This window comes from Aphelocoma coerulescens, chromosome 5, assembly GCF_041296385.1.
Source record: "Aphelocoma coerulescens isolate FSJ_1873_10779 chromosome 5, UR_Acoe_1.0, whole genome shotgun sequence".
Taxonomy (NCBI): Eukaryota; Metazoa; Chordata; class Aves; order Passeriformes; family Corvidae; genus Aphelocoma; species Aphelocoma coerulescens.
The window spans coordinates 12,719,916-12,739,578 of NC_091019.1; the positions used below are offsets into that span (position 1 = coordinate 12,719,916).

At 43.1% G+C, this 19,663-nt stretch overlaps 1 protein-coding gene across 1 annotated transcript in view; it reads right to left on the reverse strand.

Moving 5' to 3' along the window:
- The window catches only part of TEAD1 (TEA domain transcription factor 1), a 153,526-nt gene extending 141,856 nt beyond the window's left edge, over positions 1 to 11,670 (reverse strand). Inside the window, exon 1 of the mRNA XM_069016595.1 lies at positions 11,570 to 11,670. The gene's annotated coding sequence lies outside the window, so the exon portion shown is untranslated. The remainder of the gene's footprint in view (positions 1 to 11,569) is intronic.
- Between the last annotated feature and the right edge of the window lie 7,993 nt (positions 11,671 to 19,663).

The window sequence follows — 19,663 nt, forward strand, 5'->3', positions numbered from 1 at the left end:
GCTGAGAATTGCAGTCATGGAGCAGTTATGCTGGTTTTGATTTCTTTAAACACTGTCTGCACCTTTATGGTCCACTAGCATCCCTTTAAATATTTTAAGAGAAATCCTGATCCCTCAGATTCAACAAAGCAGCTTGCTTGGATGCTCATTGTCATTCCAAAAGTCCCAGCAACCCAGCTCAGCACAGCACCATTATGATAAAACACATGTAGTGGCCTCTCCCTGGAGCGATGCTACCAGCCCTGCTGTGGGGGAAAAGAGCAGTTGGCATCAGCTGTAGGAAAAGTGCTGTGAAAACAGTGCTGACACAAACCTGACAGCCTCTGCCTCTCCCCTAAGGGCAACCTCACAAACAGCCCCTCCAAGGCTCCAATGTCATTGCCTGAGCAAGGCATTGACCCTCTCCAGGTCTTTCCCATGGACATGGAGTTGCACAGAGAGTGGGAAGAGGTGGCAAAAGTCTCTGTTATGGGTACTAGTCTCCACATGAAAGGGATCCCAGCACCCAGCTGCCTTCAAGGTGGTCTGTGTTCCCTCGTTTCTGCCCCAGTCCAATCCTCTTCTGTCGTGCTGGACAAGCACCTGACCCCAGCATGGACAGCAGCATGGGATCAGCTGTGCCAGCCCTTTGGCTCTAGAACCCTCTAAGCACCCACCATCACACCGAGGTCAACTCACCAGCACGGAACGGCACCAGCTAGGAGAGGACCCAACTTTTAGCTTGCTTTATTAAAGCAATTTCACATGTTGTCTGATACAAAAGAAGGTGCTGCCTAATGTGCAGTAACCATTCTGCCTGCTTAAATGAAGAGCTCTGTATTTGTTTTAATCAATACTACCTACAGAGTTTAACTAACCCTGTCAAAATTAGACTCGCCTTTTTTTAATGCAATATCTACTAATTTATCTCCCAATACTCTTGCTCTTCATGGTTTGTTAAAAACAAAGATGTTTTGGAGGAAAGAATAAAAAGAATAATTCAAGAAGGTGGGTTTGGCTTTTATGTGCTGCTAATTAATTAGAGAGTTAAATTAACCAAATAATAAGTACAAGATACCAAACTATCTTTCATAATATTTAAGAAAAGCATAAAGAGTTGAACAGTTTCCAGGTGTAAACACATTAAGATCAACATTGTACCAAGCCTGAATCTGGCCCCATTAGCTCAAAAAGGTAAATAGTGCATCCCCTTGCACAGATGTCAGAGCATACAGGCACTCCAAGTTTAAAGGACAGATTCTGCAGCCAACAATGCTCCACTGACATAGAGACAATCAATGTGTCCTTGATTATGAGGAGGCAAACAGTTTTCACTGCAAAAAATGGAGACTGAAAAACAAATCATGTGTTTTTATTTTATAAGTTCCAAGTTTGGGTTGGGTTTTTTTCAAGCCCTTTTGGAGCACTGAAACAGAACAAAAATAGTTTGTTGCACAAGCATAAAACAAAGTAACTGCTAAATAAACATTTTAAATTTACTCCTATGTGTTCAGTTCTCACTCCCATTAGCCTTCAGGAGTTGGATGATTTCACTAAAATATCTTCCTGTTTTCTGGAAAACTGATTATATGGGTTTTGTCCAAGAATTGTGCCATAATGTGTTCCCTTTATTTCACATGCTGAATATCACTGCTGGAAAACGTACTGCAGCACAGAACGTAGTATATGCCAATGCATCCTGACATTCAAATCAAGACCACAAATTATAAACAGTTTCAGCAAATTGACTGGAGTGCCTTTGTTCCTCAGACATACATCTTCCTATTGCTTACAAAAGCAGCATATACTAACCACGAACGCTGCTATAGCCAGTACTGGGAAAGGAAGTTATTGAAGCCTGGATTTCCTGCTTTCAGCCCAAGCCAAGAACTGTGAGGCTTGTAGTGGTTTCAGGAACTGACTCATCTAATGATTCATGGATAAGATACTGGTTTTAATATATTTCTGATCATAAGACTCAAACTTCAAAACCAGTGATGCTTAATTTTTATTTTAAAGTAAAAAAAAAACCAACAAAAAAGTACATAAATCAAGAAAACGAATATTGTCATGGGACAAGCAGGCTAATAATTATAAATGTGTTTTACAGTGAACTCTGTTTAAATAAAAAAAAAAATGGTGTGTTAAATGTCCTGGAAATTCATTTCAAGAGAATGTTGACATTGAATTAAAAATCCACTGTCAAAAACTCGAGTACTTTCGTTGCAGTCCTGATACAGCTGAAATTGGAGGAGAGCAGCTGGGACATCAGTGCATTTTTAGATGCACCCTTAGGTATAGGTATGACTGCTTCACCCTAATCCATGAATCCTAGAGCTACCATTGTTAACACACCTGGTTTCTGTAGCTGCATACAGAAAGGATCATCAAAGACTGGCTGGTAGCAAACACTGGGGCGTTTGAAACAACAGGAAAGTTTTGTCTCAGGAGTGACTGAAACTGCAGTGGTCAATCCTAAAGCAATGACTAACACTGATTTCAAGTGCTCACACACACACCTGCATTTTGTGCTCATTCAGAATTCAAGCCCAGCCATCTTTATGCATTTAGTTCTTCCAGAGGGAAGCAGCCTTCCAGAGCATCCAAATGCTTTTTGCCCACAACACAAATCTCATCAGTATGCTGTAACTTGAACTGCCAGGCTCTTGCACCTAAAAAATAGCTGGTGATGGAAGCTGAGTTCTGCCAGGCTCATGTATGGAAAAGTACTGGTTTACTTTTTAATTTCTGAACTGCAAGCTGCAGCCACTCACACTCTCAGTGCAGCCTGGTGGGGACGGAGGGGGACGTTAGCATTTCTGTATTTCACCCTGCACACAACTAGCACAAGGAAAAAAAAAAAAGAAAACAAAATGCATCTTGCTTGGAGGAAAAGGAAAAAGAAAAGCAAAGAAAAAACCAGCAGTTAAAACACTTGACAAGAAAAGGCCAAAGTGCACTCCGTGGCTGGCAGTCATTTTATGGCTATAGTCCTACAGCAGATTTACTTAGATGACGTCAGTGGCTCCAATCCAGCTTTTCTTTGGTAGCATTTACCACTTGCCTCTTGAAGCCTCCACTATGCTACAGAGCAGTAGACCATAATCAAAATTCCCTTTGTGAAATAGAGTTTACCTCAGGGCACAGAGGCATTGCAAGCTGAATTGCAGGCTCTTCACCCTGTACTGCATGCCCAGAAATAAATAACCTACAATACTGTACTCTCCTTAATACAGAAGAACCATTAAAAGCAGCCTGCTACCTAAAAAAGGGTTCTTTAATTTGTTTCCAAAATCTCAGAAGCCAGAATATTAGTTAATTTTCCAAGCAACCAAGAACTACAATAATTCTACTACCCTTTGGACTTCTTCATATTGCTTTTAGAGATTTTGGATGATAAAGTTATTTATGGGTCACTGTTTTACCAGCAAAAATTATTACTAATGCTAGAGGCTAAAGTGAATCTGTATAGGAAGCTGCATATTTAAAACTGTCTTTCAAATGTGCCCCTTCAACTGCTTATCTACAGCTGCTCAGTAAGCATATAGTAAATATGCCAAGAAGCAGAGCAAGAAATTACTGTGCATAAGTGATGGTCAATTTAATGAGCAAAATGCACATTATTTGGAGCTGTGGGTTTCCTATCACAAAGCAGTGGCTGAAACCAACGGAACACCAGTAAAGCCAAGTCAAGGAGATACCAAATAAAGTGAAACTTCACAGGCTTTGAAGTTTAACCAAAATAACCCCCACAACCATAAGAAATACGTATCTTATAGTACTAAACAAACATAGATTTGTTAGGTTTTAATGGACCCATCAATCCAAAGACAGCCATACTCATTATGAGTGGTAACTAGATACATTAGTGAACTGAAAATTGCCTCTCACAGTCAAGCACTCAGAAATAACTCACAGGGAAGATACACACGTGCCTCAGAGAGCTTAAAGTCTCAATACCCTTCCTCTCCCAGGGTCTTTGCTTACCTTGCCCCTAATCACACCAGAATGAGAGATCACAGGTCTAGTCTGCAATGGGCCAGAGGCCAAAAAATGCTACTGTCACCCAACTGCATGAATCACATCATGGACCTGAAGTCTAAATCTGAATTCAAAACAGATTTAAAATGTGGGGCAACCCCCAAACCAGCTGTAAGTGGACAGACACACACATTTCATGTCTCTGCAGAGAAACCAGAAGCCCTTTAGCAGCCTTAGATGCCAAGGGCAGGAAGCCCTTCTCATTTTCTGGAGGTGCCAATGTCAGCTCAGGCAGAGCAGCAAGGTGGGAGCATCACTTCACTGCCCATCCAGTTGGCTCCTGGGTGCTGTGTCAGCTCCTGCCTCTTTCCAGGCAGTTCATCTGGGTGAACTTCAGTGAAATGGCAAAGAATGGCCACTGTTCAGACTGTCCATATTTCTCTGTTCCAAATGGACAGGAGAAAAATTTACTTCTCTTTGACTTCTTTCCGTTGCTAAAAAAAGTGGTGTCAGCAAACAGATTCAGAAGATGATTGTAAATTTCTTTGAGAGAGAATCTACTCCTTTTCTTGGTCATTAAGGATCTGGACATGAAAGGCACGACAAGAACAAGTGGCCCTTTCTTTTCAATACCCAGGGTCAGGAAGGACTGGAAGCAGCAGAAACTGCGATGGGCAAAGGGACCCCACGGTGACACCATGTCCGTGAGCAGCGGCACAGGAGGCGGGATAAGGAGGACCTGCCAAGAGGGATTGCAAAAGGAGGGAAACAAAAAAATCACAGCCATCCAAAGGCAGGAGAGCTTAACCAAGTGCTGCCCAAGAGCAAGTATGTGTATTCCCAGGGAAAAGGAGGGTCCTGGCAACCAGGGAGAGCTGTGGTGCCCTGCAAGGAACAGCGAGACTGAGCCTGTAGGGCAGGGGACAGAGGAATGTGCTGCAAGGTCAGAGAGCAGCACAGATCCAACCCTAAGGACACCACGGAGGCATTGAATGGAACACTGTAGTTATGGCTGGAAACTTCTCCTGCAGCAAAATAATGACTCCCAAAGAAAGGCAGGGGTAGGGGGAAGATGAAGGAACTTCCATTGAATCTTCCAGTCTTCTCCAAGGCTTTCAGTTGATCGTGGAAAAAGCAGGAAAAAAAGAAAATCTTCAAAGATCAGCTGACAGCAGATGTAGGGACATGACTGGTTTTAAAGGTTAATTTTTTTGAAAGAATGAAGGTAAAACCAGGGATGTGGAAAATGAAACTGTTTACAGAGTTTTGACTTTTTATTTTAAACTGTAAACCAGCTTCAGGACAAAAAATAAAATGTATGTACTCATAGTGGTGATAGATTAAGTGTGAATAAAATTTCCTTTCTCCCATTAATTCTTGTCCCACGTCACCATATTTTTTTAAATTGAGATACACATAACAAAAGCTTTAATCCCCTAAACCTCTATGAATTTACCTTTTCTTCCAAAGTCTGTTCTGACATTTTCTCCCTTCGAAACCAAAATGTCACTCCTGAATTATAATCTCCCAACAGAAATACAACCACGTAAAAAAAACCCAAAAACCAAACAAACCATGCCAGCTAATTCCAAAAATAAGCACCACTGTTCACAGCACCATGAGGTGAATGAATGGTGAGAGATTCCACCAAGGGAATAATTGTGATCTCTATAATGTTAAGGAATAATTTGGCACCAAAAATACCCAAGGCCATACTGGTTGGCGATTCAAACACGAAGCATATCAAAACACTACTGATAAGCTAAATTAACAGATAGCTTATCTGAAGCATATACTGGCCATATGGTGCCACAACTTCTGTTGCCTGTTGCTGGCATAACAATAGGCTACTGCAGTCTTAGACTGGAAGCACTATTTGACAAACTGTCAACAGCATTTTTATTTTTTTTGCAGAGCTCTAGGGCAATGGCACACTCGCCTATTTGCATTTTTTTTTAAACAGGTGAACAAAGAGTAAACCAGATGTCGACTTTAGAAATCGAGCTGTCTGGATCAGGAGATTTAACAGAGGCAGGCATACTGCTACAGCTCAAATCTAGACAATGAGCTTTTCTAAAAACACTCTGGCCTAGGGGAGTGGCTATTTAAAACACTTGGCTTCTTTTATTTCAGCACTATGGAAGTGAATTCTACTCTTAAGTGCCAGCTCAAATGAAGTCATTTTGTTTCACTGGGGCTTTCTTTGCATTTCAGAAATGTAGCATGTACTGTAGTAACGGAAAAGACAAAAAAATGGGGGGGGGGGGAGTGTGTGATGTGGAAACCAGCAATTTGATCACATACAAAAAAAAAATCTTTGAAAGGACAATTCAAGTGCAAGTTACATGAAATTTACTTTTCTCTCTTAGGAAAAAAAAAAAAAAACAAAACCAAACAACACAACCAAAACAAAACTACCAACAAAAAATAAAACCCAAACCACTTCTGAGTGCTTTAGAAAGACCTGATATTTACAACCCCCTCAAGCTCCACAAAGACAAGGGAAACGGACCAGTAAGGACCATTTGCAAAGGGACTTGAATATGTTACAGAAACACGTTCAGTTAATACCAAAAGTATAATGAAAGTTGTCTTCCTGCTTTATTTTAAAAAATTAAATCTTACTACTTGAGGACAAAAAAAATCTTTTCATAACAACACAGCGATCTACTCAATCACTTTAAAAATTGACAAAATAAAATCTACTGTCAATCAATATAGAGTAGATCTGTCTATGAGATTCAATTATGAAAATGTGCTTTTAGCTGTGTTCCGTAGGAGTGCGAAAGACATAATGAGAAAAAGAGATAACTTTCTGTTCTAATAATCTGTTCTGCTTTGATAGGCAGTTATGGGAACATATTTATTTTCTGACTTATACCCAGCTAAGTATGTAGCATTTTTAGACTATCTTTTCAAATTGTTCTTGAACATTCTCAGTTAAAAAAAAACCAACTCCTTTCATGTTAAGTTGAGATTGCACTTGAACTCTTTCCAAAAGCCAGAGCTGTACTGAATTATGATAATTAGAAAGCTGTGCGCATAAAAGGCAGCATAGTTGATGCATTTAAAAAAGTTCATGCCAGAGAATATAAGTTCAATATGTTCTCACATAATTAACATTTCCCATCATTAGCAGCAGTTTTCAGTTCATGTATCTGTAAAAACAACAGCACTCGTCATTGTTTTAGATTCCCAGTCAATAGCATTTTAATAGTTTTACACATAATCCTAAACTTTCCTTCCCTTCCCCCTCCCCGCACATGGAGATTTCACATTCTACCTCCTGACCTGCTAGCAAATAAACTTGGATTCTGTGCTCATGTGCTCTGCCACACAGACTGACTCCAACCCGACACTTTAGGGAACACCTAACAAGGGCTAGAAACCCAAGAAGGCCCTTGCAAAGGTCCAGCAGGATGCAGGGGGAATAATCACGTTGTTCCAGTAAACAGTGAGGAGAAGACAAAGAACAAGAAGTTGTAGGTGATACCTTCAACTGGACAGGAGCCAAACTAAAACAGGCTGCCTCTGAGAAAGCAGGCACAGGCTGGAGGAAGCAGGAAATGGGGTCACAGCCCTGCACCAACCGGGCAAGTGTCTGCAAACCCTTCACACCCTCTGCGGATTTCCACCGCGTTCTGGACGTATGTACAAAAATTCATCGAACAAATGAGGGCATGAAGCACATGATGGGTTACTCTTTGAGACTTCCTGGGTAGAATATCTCCAATTAGTTGTTAGGAGCTGGATTTTGACTTCAATTCCTGTATTTTGAAATTAATTTAATGCTGGTGGAACATTAATAACCTGATCCAGTATAAAAGTTGCTGAATCTGCATCAACACAGACGGAAATTTTGGCTTTACCAATAGCAAGATAAAACTCACAGTGACTGCAGTGGGATCAGGATTTCATACAAAAATGAGAGGTTTGTTGTATTAAATCAGAAAACAGCTGAATTTTGTGTGACAGATCTGAGGAGCAGATTTGAAGTTGCTGCCTCAAAGGACTTAAGTCTGCAACTTTTCACTCTCTTCTGTTTTGGAAGTGAGCAATCATTACAACCAAACACAAAATTATTCCAGGAAATATTATTCTATCCTTGTTCCACTTGCAAAAGTCAAAAGGAGTTTTGTCCAAGAACAGAGGGCAAGATATGATCATAAAGTGGGAATTTATTGCAGAGATTTTTCTTCTAAAACTGTGTCTTCAGCATAGCTTAGAGTCAGTTGGCTTTACGATAAATAATGCCATTAATCTGTTCATATATCACAGGATGCAATTTAAATTATACAGCACTTGCACAAACTGCCACAAACCCTCTAACAGCCCTTGCTTTCAGAGAGATGATTTACCTCCTGAAAGTTCTAAAATTTTGTTGAGATTCAAATAGTTTTTTAATAGTAAAGGGCTGCAGTTTAGGAACATAAAACACCCCTGCTCGCGGCAAGCGCTAATGGCAAAGTGCAACACGGCGACACAACAGTAATTAAACCTCAAATCCCAGAAACAAGGACTATTTCTCTCATGAAAAGGTAGGCCCCTCTGATGAGCTGGGGACTTCAAAATCATTTTTAAAGGGCCAGTTCGCACCCTCATTACAGCCAATGTAATCCAGCAACAGGCTGTACCAAGTTGGTGGAATTAACCTGAGTTTAGACCAGATTTCTAAAAAGTCAGCCCTCACCTCATATTTGCACATGCTATGAATAAGAGCCCGAATGGAATGAATGATCAGCTGTTAATAGAAATTTGCCTTCAAGTCTTAGGCAGATTACAAGTTAAGCAGAACATAAGCCCCGTGCAGAAATTTGAATAAGTGTGTGTGTCAAATCGGTATTCTTTTAAATCAAAGATGTCCTTCTTTAGACATCAAATATCACACTAACCATGTACATAAAGCATATGCTGTAAATATCTTAGTATTTGATCCAGCAAATGTTTATTCCTATGAGTCATCCTGGTCACTTTAACCTGAGTAAGGATTGGATCCAGCAAATATTTTCTTCTTAAATAAATGGAATCTACAGCAAGACAGCTTTTAAACCATCTCTGGAGGGGTACAGGATTAATAGTAGTGACATGAAGCAATACCAGATAGACTGAGTGATGTATATATATATATATATATGTATGGTGTATATCCAGTAAGAAACCAAGTGTTCATAACAGGTTTGAAGGAAACCTTCTCCCAAACACATTCAGAACTGTACAGTAAGTCTCCATGTTCTGGGCACGTTCTCATCAAACCAGATTACTTCTGGCGAAATTCTTCCAACAGTGCAACCATCCTACTTTACAGATTGAAAACTGACAGCTGTATCATAATACACAACTGCATATTTTTACCTTTCCCTTTTTTTTTGAAGTGAAAGACACCAGTATTTCTCTATAGCTCCAGAAGTTTTTATTCCTGTGTTGCCTGTACCTTACCTTGAAGGTTTGCTTACAATATTATCACAAAGGCGGCTTAAACAGAAAGAAGGCAGAAATGCTTTTTTTCCTCTGCATGTGACTCAACTGAACTTTTTCAGGCATGGACAAACAAAGCCTAGAAACCACTTTAACGATATCCAAAGCCACTACAGCGTCCAGCAGCAACAACAACAAAAAAAACCACTGGTTCCAAATGACACCAAACACGCTACACACATGCTCACACATCTCCACACAGCACCATGCTATCACTGCTCAGCTGGACACTCACGGCCGGGTCCACTTCGTAATTAAGTTTCTGCTGTTCTTTTCTAGCTGTTTAATTAAAACTCCTTTAAGCACACTCTGTCTTTACTAAGACTCCTGTCAAATCAACATTTTCCCTCTGCTTCACTGCTCGCATACACCCCACTCAGCACCGACTAAGAAACTGGAGAATATAAAACTATAATTTGAATCTCAAGAGCTGTTGTTACACTGCCCTGGCTGAAAAGGCCAACAATATTTACTTCACCGAAGTGGCATACACAGAATTGATGCTCAAAATACACCGAACGTGTTTAACGATAAAGTACTTTCCAAAGGTATTTCTAGATTGCTAAGAAGAAAAATTGAAAGAAATCCTTTGCATCCAAAATTTCTGCTTGGTCAGCTGATAAAAAACCTGGAGCAAATAAAATGCAGAATTATCCCTACTGGTATAGAAAATGCCTTATGACCTAATTAAACACCAGTGCAGTGTGAAAAGACATGTTTTACCACAAAGGTGAAAAAATAAATGCACCTCTAAATGTTTACCCTTAATGAAAATAATTTCAAAAAGTTGATTTTAAAAACTTGCAACTTCAGAATGTGACGCAAACATAAAATCTTCAATTTTGTGTTTCAAGAACATCCACTGTATTAATTCTTGTGTTTCTATTCCTAGATAAGGGATGCATGTGTGTGTATATAAAAATATATATATTCACATACAAACAAACATGCAAGCTTCCCTCCCACCCTCAGAAGTAATTTAATATACAGGTCTGTGTCATTTTTAATAGCACCATCTTACCATCAGTACAATCTAATATTCTGTAATGGTATTCCCCAACTATTTATAGAGATAGAATACATCATACATTACAGACACACATTCCCAATCTAGGGTTGTAAGAAGAATCCTACATAATTTTAAATTAACGTAATTATAACCATTTTTGTTTTCATATTCAATTGCAGGTAGCACTTAGTTATTTACATGAATTTTCCTGTTAGAGGCATTCCCACAGAGATTTCCATATTAGATGTGCTGCATAATAACTGAGCATGCAGCTAGGGAGAGCAGCATGTTATCCATACAGCTCCCAGCTTTGCCATTACCCAGGTCAGACAGCTCTGTAAAACCGCTAACTGCCAAAATTGCATTTCTAAACTTTATCAGCACGAAGAGAAAGCAAATATGCTCCTGCTAATACAGGAATACAGCTGCATATGTACTTTTTCTCCCTGAGGCTCTGCCATTTCGGCTTACATTTCTTATAAATCCTATTTCAAGTCAGAAAACACCAGTACAATCTGATGTTTCTTGGCCTTTCTTGCCTAGATGGTGTTCAACAAGGAACAGTTAAAAAATACTGGGAGCCATTTACATTCAGAGAGCGCAGGGCAGAACTGCTCCCTAACTTTCCAGCACTTCTGGAGGTCACTTTTCATTTCTTCATATCAAAGGCAGGCACTTGTTTCTAATAAGTTAACAACTCTCCTGAGAAACGTGGGTGGCTGGTATTTCATTGTTTCATAAATATTTTTATACTGGTAACACCATTCAACTTAAAACAGATTTCAAGAGGAGAAAAATCACGACTAGGACCGTGTTCAACAGAGGTAGGAGCGCAAACTTTTTTACTTGGGGAAAGCAGACATTATTTCCCCCCTCCTCTCGCTTTATTTCGCCTCGCTGTTTTTGTTTGGTAGTGTGGAGGGGGCCGCTTTGTTTTAATTTGGGTACAAAAGCCGCACTGTATAACTTTTCCCTCCCCCTTGGAAGTGCACTTCCTTTGAAAGCGCTCCTCTGCGAACAAAGGCTGCCACCGGCCCTCCGCACCAGCGCCGGGGACAGCTGTGCGATGGAGCTCTTCAAAACCTCGCCGAGAAAAGAAAAAAAAAAAAACCCTGCGGTTCCTACCGAAAGGAAGTTTTCCAGGGACAATCTCCTCGGTGTTGCTGTAACTGCGACTTTGTCTTTTTTGGATACAATGTTTCTGCTGACTCCCGAAAATTTTCCACTTGAATGTGCAATTAACCAGCAGCGGCGGCGGCAGCAGCTCTGGAGAAGGAGAAGAAGCAGCGAAAAAGGACATTCCTTCTTTCATCTTTTAGAGGAAAATAAAAGAGGGGAGGGAAGCAAAACCGGGGGCAGCGCGGCGAGCGGAGCTCCGCGCCAGGCCGGGCCGCCCGGGGATGGCTCCTGAGCGCTGCGAGCTCTGCGCCCAGCCCGGGGCTGCTCGCGGCTTTCCTGCTTCCCCGCGCTAAAAGAAAAAAAATGTGAAAAATGCCAAGGATCGGCGCGCGCGTGTGCGTGTGTGCGGGGGGAGCCCGTGTGTGTGTGTGTGCGTGTGTGAGTGCGAGCGGCGTGTGAGCGCGCCGGTGCCGGGCGGTGACTCAGGCGAGTAAGTGGAGCGGCGGCGCGGGGGAGCGGAGCGGGGCGGGCGGCAGCGCCTGTTGCAGCTCCGGCCGCGGCCCCGCAGCGGCACAACTCCGCGGGAAACTACTTCTGCCCCCGCCGCGGCCCCCGGCCCGCCTGCCCCGGCACCTGCGGGGGCGCCGGCCCCCCCCGGGCCGCCCCCGGCCGGGACGGGCCCCCCGCCCCGCCGCACAAAGCGCCGGCGGCGTGCGCGCCCGCGGCCCCCTCTTACCTCCGCGCCGCGGCCCCCTCCGCGCACCGCCAGCGCGCCGCGCTCCGACGGCAAAACTTCGCCCGCCGCCCCCGGGCCGCCCTGGCTATTTATGGCCCCGCGCCTATTTTTAATCCGCCGCTTGACTATTTATACCGCGGCCGTAGGTTGCCGCGGGCCGGCGGACGGAGCCCTCGGAGGATGAGTTGCTGCCCGGCCGGCGGCGGGGCGGGCCGGGCTCCCGGCCGGGCTGCGCGGCGCCAGCGATGCGAGGAATGCGCGGAATGAGGGGAGGAATGAAATGAACGCGGGAGCGGGGCGGCCGCGGGGCGGAGCGCGGCCCGCCGCCCCCTGCGGCCGCGGGCGGGCGGGCGGGGCGGCGGGCGGGGCCTCCGCGCCGCGCTGACCTCATAGGGGAGCCCGCGGGAGGGGACCGGGCCGGCCGAGCGGGGCGGCCGCGGGACCGCGCTCGGGGGAGCCGCGGGGCGATGCCGTCCTGCACGCCCGGCGATGGACCGGCGGCGGGGTCCGCAACACGGCGTGCGGTGCTGTGAAACAGAGTTCCAAAGGATGCGCTGGACAGGGCTCTGCCATGGGGACCAGCTGGGGAATGGATGGGGAGGCTCCCCTGGGAAGCTCAGTGTACCCGCACTCACGTCCAACCCCTGGGTGCCCTGTAAAGCCCTATGCAAACCCTCACGAATCCCTAAGAAACGCAGTTCTGTGTCCAAAAGGCCAGCACAGCACCCCAGGGCCCAACAGAGCCCCAGAGCATGGGATGAGAAGACATTGCACCCCAAATTGACATGGAAGTAACACGGCCCAGGGGTCCACAGTCTTCACCCACAATCCAGATGCTGACCTTTCTCACAAAACTGTCCCCAGATTCAGATTGTGCAATGCCAGTTTTGCACCACTCCAAGTGAGCGAGCCTAAGTGCCACTGGACTATCTGTACCCTTCTTGTACTTGTGCAACCCATCCCCCAGAAACACTCCCCAAGCACCATCACAGGCATGTCTCCTTCAGTTAACAATCCGCTACCTTATGGAAATAATTGCAAGGAAGGCACAGCTGTTGTGCGTGTGAAAATTCATATTTGCATAAGCAAAATGGATAACTGGACACCTTGGTGTTTGTGAAATAAATTACCTGTTTTGATGTGCAAACACACATTTCTACCCACCTTTGAAAGTTTGCCCAGCAGGGCTGTGGCGTTTGCAGCTATCAGGAAAATCATATTACAGCCTCAGAAGAACAAGGTGTCAGTGTCACCAAGCAGCATTTACATGTTCACACGGCATGTAAGTTCATGGCATGCTGGTGGAATCCTCAATAAATGCCCTGTGTATTACTCGGTGTGACACAGAGAAGGGATGCCCAGCGTGTCCTTCTGTGAATACCAGGAACACGCTTGTCCCGGTGCTTTCCCTGTACCAACCTTGTGAGACAGCCATGCTGTTAACAGACATGCCTGTAGCCTGTGACTGACCCGAGAGCCTCTTGAAAGGGAGCCACTTCAAGATGACATTGCGGTTTACAGGGAGGCTGCAGCTGGTTTTTACCTTTGTGGACCAGGCATGGAGTGTGTATGACAGGCAGTGCAAGCAGAAGGTGCAAGGTTCCCACTGGTCACACTCATGACACTGACTAAAACATTCCTGCAGAGAAGTGTGCAACAAGTAGCAATATCAAGGTAAACCAAATTCTGAGCAAGTCTTGGTCAAAGGACTGTGAGAATGCAAAAATGAATGTATTTTAGGGTATTTTTTTCCCCACGCCATTCCATACTGGCTGAAAAATTTCTTCCCCTAAACAGGCTACAAGAAACCCCTTCACACATGCAGAATTTCTTTTCTCTTCCACTCCTTCTTTCCAAATAGCTCTAGTAATATTGTCTAGTAAGTGTCTGAGTGCCTGCACAATTGGGAAAATTCAATCACTTTGCAGATGTCTGCACAAAAGCCATAGTCTCTTGAGTGCACTTAGAGTTTACCAACTCTTTTCCAAAGTTGGAACAGAAAAACAGGACAAAACATTGCCCCCTAACATCTATAACATAGATTTATTCAGTCACTAGGCTTAAACTCCCTCATCTATCCTCGTTGCATGTGCAGAAATGTGAAATGTCTTTAAATTAATGTGATTTTTTTTCCATAAGGCTTGCAGAGGAAGTACCAAGAATACTGACTCTTAAATTCTGTGCATGTGCAGGACCCGAAAGTTATCACAGCTCTGTACATGGGGAGGAAGAGTAGCAGATCTTTGGACAATGGATAAGTAGAGTTTGGAAACCTCTTACCTGTAGCAAATTCTCACAAATGAAAGGGATGAAAATTTTGCAGGATCATGCTCTCCTTGTGGAAAAGAAAAAAAAAAGAAGACTGTTTCTGCAGCCATCATTGTGGATCAGACAAATCAGACTCAAACCAAGTTGTAGCTGTTTGCTGTATGTACAGACAGACAGTTCACTAGCTCTTTTGCAATTCAGAATTCAGAATTGTGGAAGAATAATTAAATTTACCTGATGCCTGCATATTTTTCTGTTAACTGCAAGCAGCAGGGAAGGCTCACACAATTCTATTTTCCAGGTTCTAAAGCTTTTTATGTTAGTGTCCTTCAGAGGAAGAAATGCTCCCATTGAAGAAAGGCAAAAACACACGTCTTGCGGAGGACTGGAAATGTTCCACTGGCACAACGTAAAAGTTCATCCACAATCCACAGTTTTCAACTCCAGGCTGAGTCCTGACAATATCTTTCTCACAGACAACTGTACATACCAATTAAACCGCCAAAACTGAGGCCAGGATGAACAGCAAACCAGTGTGGTGACTAAACCACAGCCCTTGCTAAGCACAGCCAGCAAGCTCCAGACAAAACCAGTGTCCTCTGAACAATGAGGTAGGGAAATTCTGTCAAGTATTGATCTCTCTTGCCTCCTGGCTCATATATCCTGGAGATTGTCATGTCATGCCATACCACATTGGCAGTCACTTCAAAAAATACATACCTGGAATGCCTGTGAATTTCTGACAGGAAAAAGTGGTGTACTGGGGAGAGAGAGGTCTGTGCCTTTTGACAGATGGTAAAAACAGCCTCAGTATCAACCAGCCTGTTCATCCAGCCACCCTCTCCATGCAAGGGGAGGCTCTGGAGGCCCTATGGATAAAGAAGGAAGGTACATTGGCAGCACATTCATAGACAGAACTTTGATGAATTGCCTGCCCTCTGTTTATTGATGAATGGCTTCTCCAGGCACACAGGTGCGCTGAGAATTACAAAAGCTGGAGAAAACAAAGGGACATGGGGACAAGCCCAGGCAGGGGCATTTCCTGGGGACAAATGCTTATCTCAGCTAGAAAGGAGACATAGAAGTGGGGAATATGGGAAAATGTGTTAAGAAAGGGAAAGAATGAGATTCAAGAGACAGACGCCAATAAAAGGACTTCAGGGAGAGAGATTGGGGAAAGAGAAAAGACAGAGAAATTAGGAGAGAAAGTGAGAGAAATTTTTGAAACTATAGACAGAAGACAGGAAAAATGAAAGAAAGTTTTAAAAGGGTGATAAAAATGGAGAAAGGAAAAGCTGAAAAAGAAAAAGAATCGATGGGGCAGAAAGAACAGCTGAAAGGAAACCAGCTGGGAGAGCAAGGGAGACTATAGTTTAGGAAAAGAAAAAATAGGAAGTAGTAGAAACAGGAGAGAGCAGTGAGCAAAGGGAATTAACTTCACCATGAAAGGAGTAAGGTAAGGAAGGATAGAAAGAGCAAGCAAAAGAATTAGAGAATAAAGGTCTGCAGTAAGATCAAGTCTTGCATTTGTCAGAGAAATACTATTTAGAGTGCAAGTCCTATTGAGTCTGGGGCAGAGGCAAGTGTGAACACACTTAGAGATAAGGTGGAGGCTGGGCTGTGCTTTACGTACAGAAACCACTTTTGTCTTTATTAATGAGACCGCTGATAGCAGGGGGCACTAGGTACAGGGACCATGGCTTACACATTTCAGCTCAGCCACCCAAAAACAGAGGGTGCCTTTATGTCTCCAAGAGATGAAACAGCACCCAAAGATACAGGGTTAACAGAATTCCTTGCTTACTCTAGGAATAAGTGAACTCTCATCTGTTTAGAGAGCACTGGCAGATGAAAACAAGATGGACTTTGCAAATTCTAGATCCAGAGCCCATTTTGGACTTGGAATGAACCTCAAAGCTCAACAACACTTGGAATCAGTGTTTTGGTTACAAACACTGAAAGAATTTTAAAACTTTGTATTTGGATTGCAGTTCAGATTAGGAAAACCGCTAATCCCAGGAAATGCTTAAAGCAGTGCATAGATTAGGGTTAATCCATAGTGTGCAAAGAATTAGATATCCAGATCAATGTGCTGCTGAACATGCCAACAAAAAAATGCTGTGGGGATGCTGTAATGTAATGGAATAGAGCTCTCCATATAACAAATCCAGCTGCTGAGCTTTGTAAAGCAGCAGACAGCGTAAAGAATGAAAACAAATAACAATTTAATAATGAATTACAATAATTGAGTCGAGAGGAAGCCAGGACATGAACCACGGCCTCAGAGCCCAACTGAGTTAAAATAGTACAGAGAGTGGAAATGTGTAATTTCAGACAATCCTGGGTGCTTATTTCTAAAGGTGAACTCAGAGCTTTTTAAAATGACACGACCAGAGTCCAGGGCTGTGTATTTCTCCCACTGATGAAATCACAAACACCAAAATGGTGTGGCTCTCGTCCTGCTTTAGAGCAAACAATATGGGCACAGCAGCCTATTCCTTCTCCTGACAGCAATAATTCCTAGTGCCACTGATTGAAATGAATTGCTATCAAAACCACTGGTGTGGTTGGGCTTTAATAAATATATTTTGCACTACAAATTTTGTGATGTTCCCATCATTTTGTGCTGGCAGAAAAAAAAAAGTAGAAAAAAATTCCCACTCAAATTCCCAAAGTATCTATTTGATTCATAAAAATATCAGGTTTTTGAGCATTTCTCAGCCTGCTTAATATGCAGATGCCATAATTTGTTCTCTCCCTTCACTTTGGCCCAGATTTCTAATGGTGTTTAGATGCTTGATGTTAGGTGCAGGTATTTTTAATCCTCTTCAGTATCTAAGTACCTAATTTATTTTGGTTTCAATGGAGTTTAGGTGGGTACCTCTTCTGGGAATTCTTCATGCTTATCTAGACACATTAATAATAATAATAATAATAATAATAATAATAATAATAATAATAATAATAATAATAATAGCAATAAAAATAACAGTAACAATAATAATGAAAGACACCTTAATGTTTATCTTAACCACCAAAGTACTGTTAGAGGCTTCCTTTGGCTCATGCTTGAAATCTACATCCAAGGAATATTTCAAAGCACTTAAAAGCACCATCTGCTGTGAGATCGGTTGCCCAAGGTCGTTCCCAAGCATCCACTTATCTCACCAAAATGACTCCACAGGTGACTTCTGCAGGCAGAGGCATTCTGCCATCTCAATACAAGAAATGGAAGATGTTTCACTAGAGAAAGTGCCAGGCAGCTTCACAGGGACATGATGTGATCCTGTCACACCAAGAGCAGCAGATACAGACTTCCCTGGCTGCCGCTTCACCTAATCCCTGGAAAGCCACATGCTAAGGGAGAACTTGCCATACATGAGGAAAGGCTACCAAAACCAGTGAACCACAAGTGACAGTGTCTAAAGTGAAAACAAACTGTCCCAGACATGGAAGAATTGTTTAACAGCCCTTATCCACACAAAACCCACAGTGTCACTGGAAGTTCTGATAAATACAAACCCAAACTTCATGTGTGTAGCAGGGGTACCCAATATATGATCAAGGCAGGTAGGACAGATTGCACACTAAAGGCCCAACTAGAATACAGTTATCCTTATTTTGCACTGATTTTTCCATTTCTCCACTCAGAATGCATGTAGAATCACACATGTTAAATAAAATTTAGAGAAAACAGAAGCGAGAAGGTCTGAGCTCTGCAGAGGCCTTAAGGGCAATGTTGCTAAGAGGGAAGAAGTCAGAAGATATCTGTCCTCTTGTCACACACTCTTCTATGTCATCCGCATCATGAGACTTGCAAAAAGTACCTGAGTTTCTCCTGCTTCATTATTTTCTCTTTTCTTCTGCTCTAATAAAATACACACCAGTTCCAGCCACCTGCAAAGCTCAGGGTTTGCTCAGAACAGAGCAGGGAAGCTGAGAGAGCACAGCACCAGTTCTCAGGCAGCACAAAACCAATAGGATTCAATCTTTCTACTTTTGAATGGGAAAAGGGGGGGGGGGGGGGAAGAAAGGGACTCTTACAAGACTATATTCCTATTTGCTGTTAAACTTGACTTTTTAGATGTTCAAATGAGTATAAAAGGAAATCTAAAGAGAGGTAATGCATTCCTTAGTGCAACTAATTCTTGAAGGCCAGGTTAACATGATTTTTTGGTAGGAAAATTATGAAGACTAATTTGGAGTTGATTGGTAATGAAAGAAGAAAAAATTTCCAAAAGTTGCTGGGAAATCCTAATGGTGTATGGGTATGTAGTTAGATGGGCTCAGTTCACAAGGATGAGAACCACTGAACCAAGTTTCTGGAATGGCTATTACAGAATTTGTAGTAGTAAATATCACCATGTAAATCCCGACCTTTCCTCATCCTTCCCAGGGGGAACCACAAATGCTTTTCATCTAGCTGGTATTTCGGAAGACAGTTTAGAGACAGGGGTAAGAAAGAGCCAGCTGAAGATGTAGGAGCCACTGAGGCTGGCTGGTGCTCTACCCCATCAGAATAGGATCCCCACTTTTCATTTCAGCATCAGACTGTCTCTTCTCTCACTGCTTTTTCTGTAGTGTTCCAGAAATGAGAAACAGTAACTGGACTGACAGTGTTACTTGAAATTAAAACAACTGTTTAATGCATTTAAAATTCAGAGTTTTGCAGCTTTGCAAGCTCCAGTGGATAGAGTGGCTGCTATGAAGCTTAATCCTGATTGCAAATGCTCTCTTTGTTCTGGCTTTGTTGCTCCTATGCTCATAGTGTGTTACATCCCATCGAGAGCCAGTCAGGACACACTGCCAGTGCTTGGAGTGATCCATGGAAGTGGAGGATCATCCCAAACCAGGGTCCTGCAGGAGGAGCAACTCCTCCCAAACGTGGGGAAATAGCTGTCCAGTCTTCATGGCCAGGTTTTGTCAGAAGGAGGCCAGGGACGAGCATGAGTCCCACTGGTCAGTAAATGCTCCCAGCCTGGGGCTGTGTGCTCTGCCCACAGTGGTGTCACAGGCTCGTGGGACACACACACCTGTGAGTCACAGGGCCTGTAAATGCTCATTAAAGAGCTGGGTAGAAGTGTCAAACAATGAGA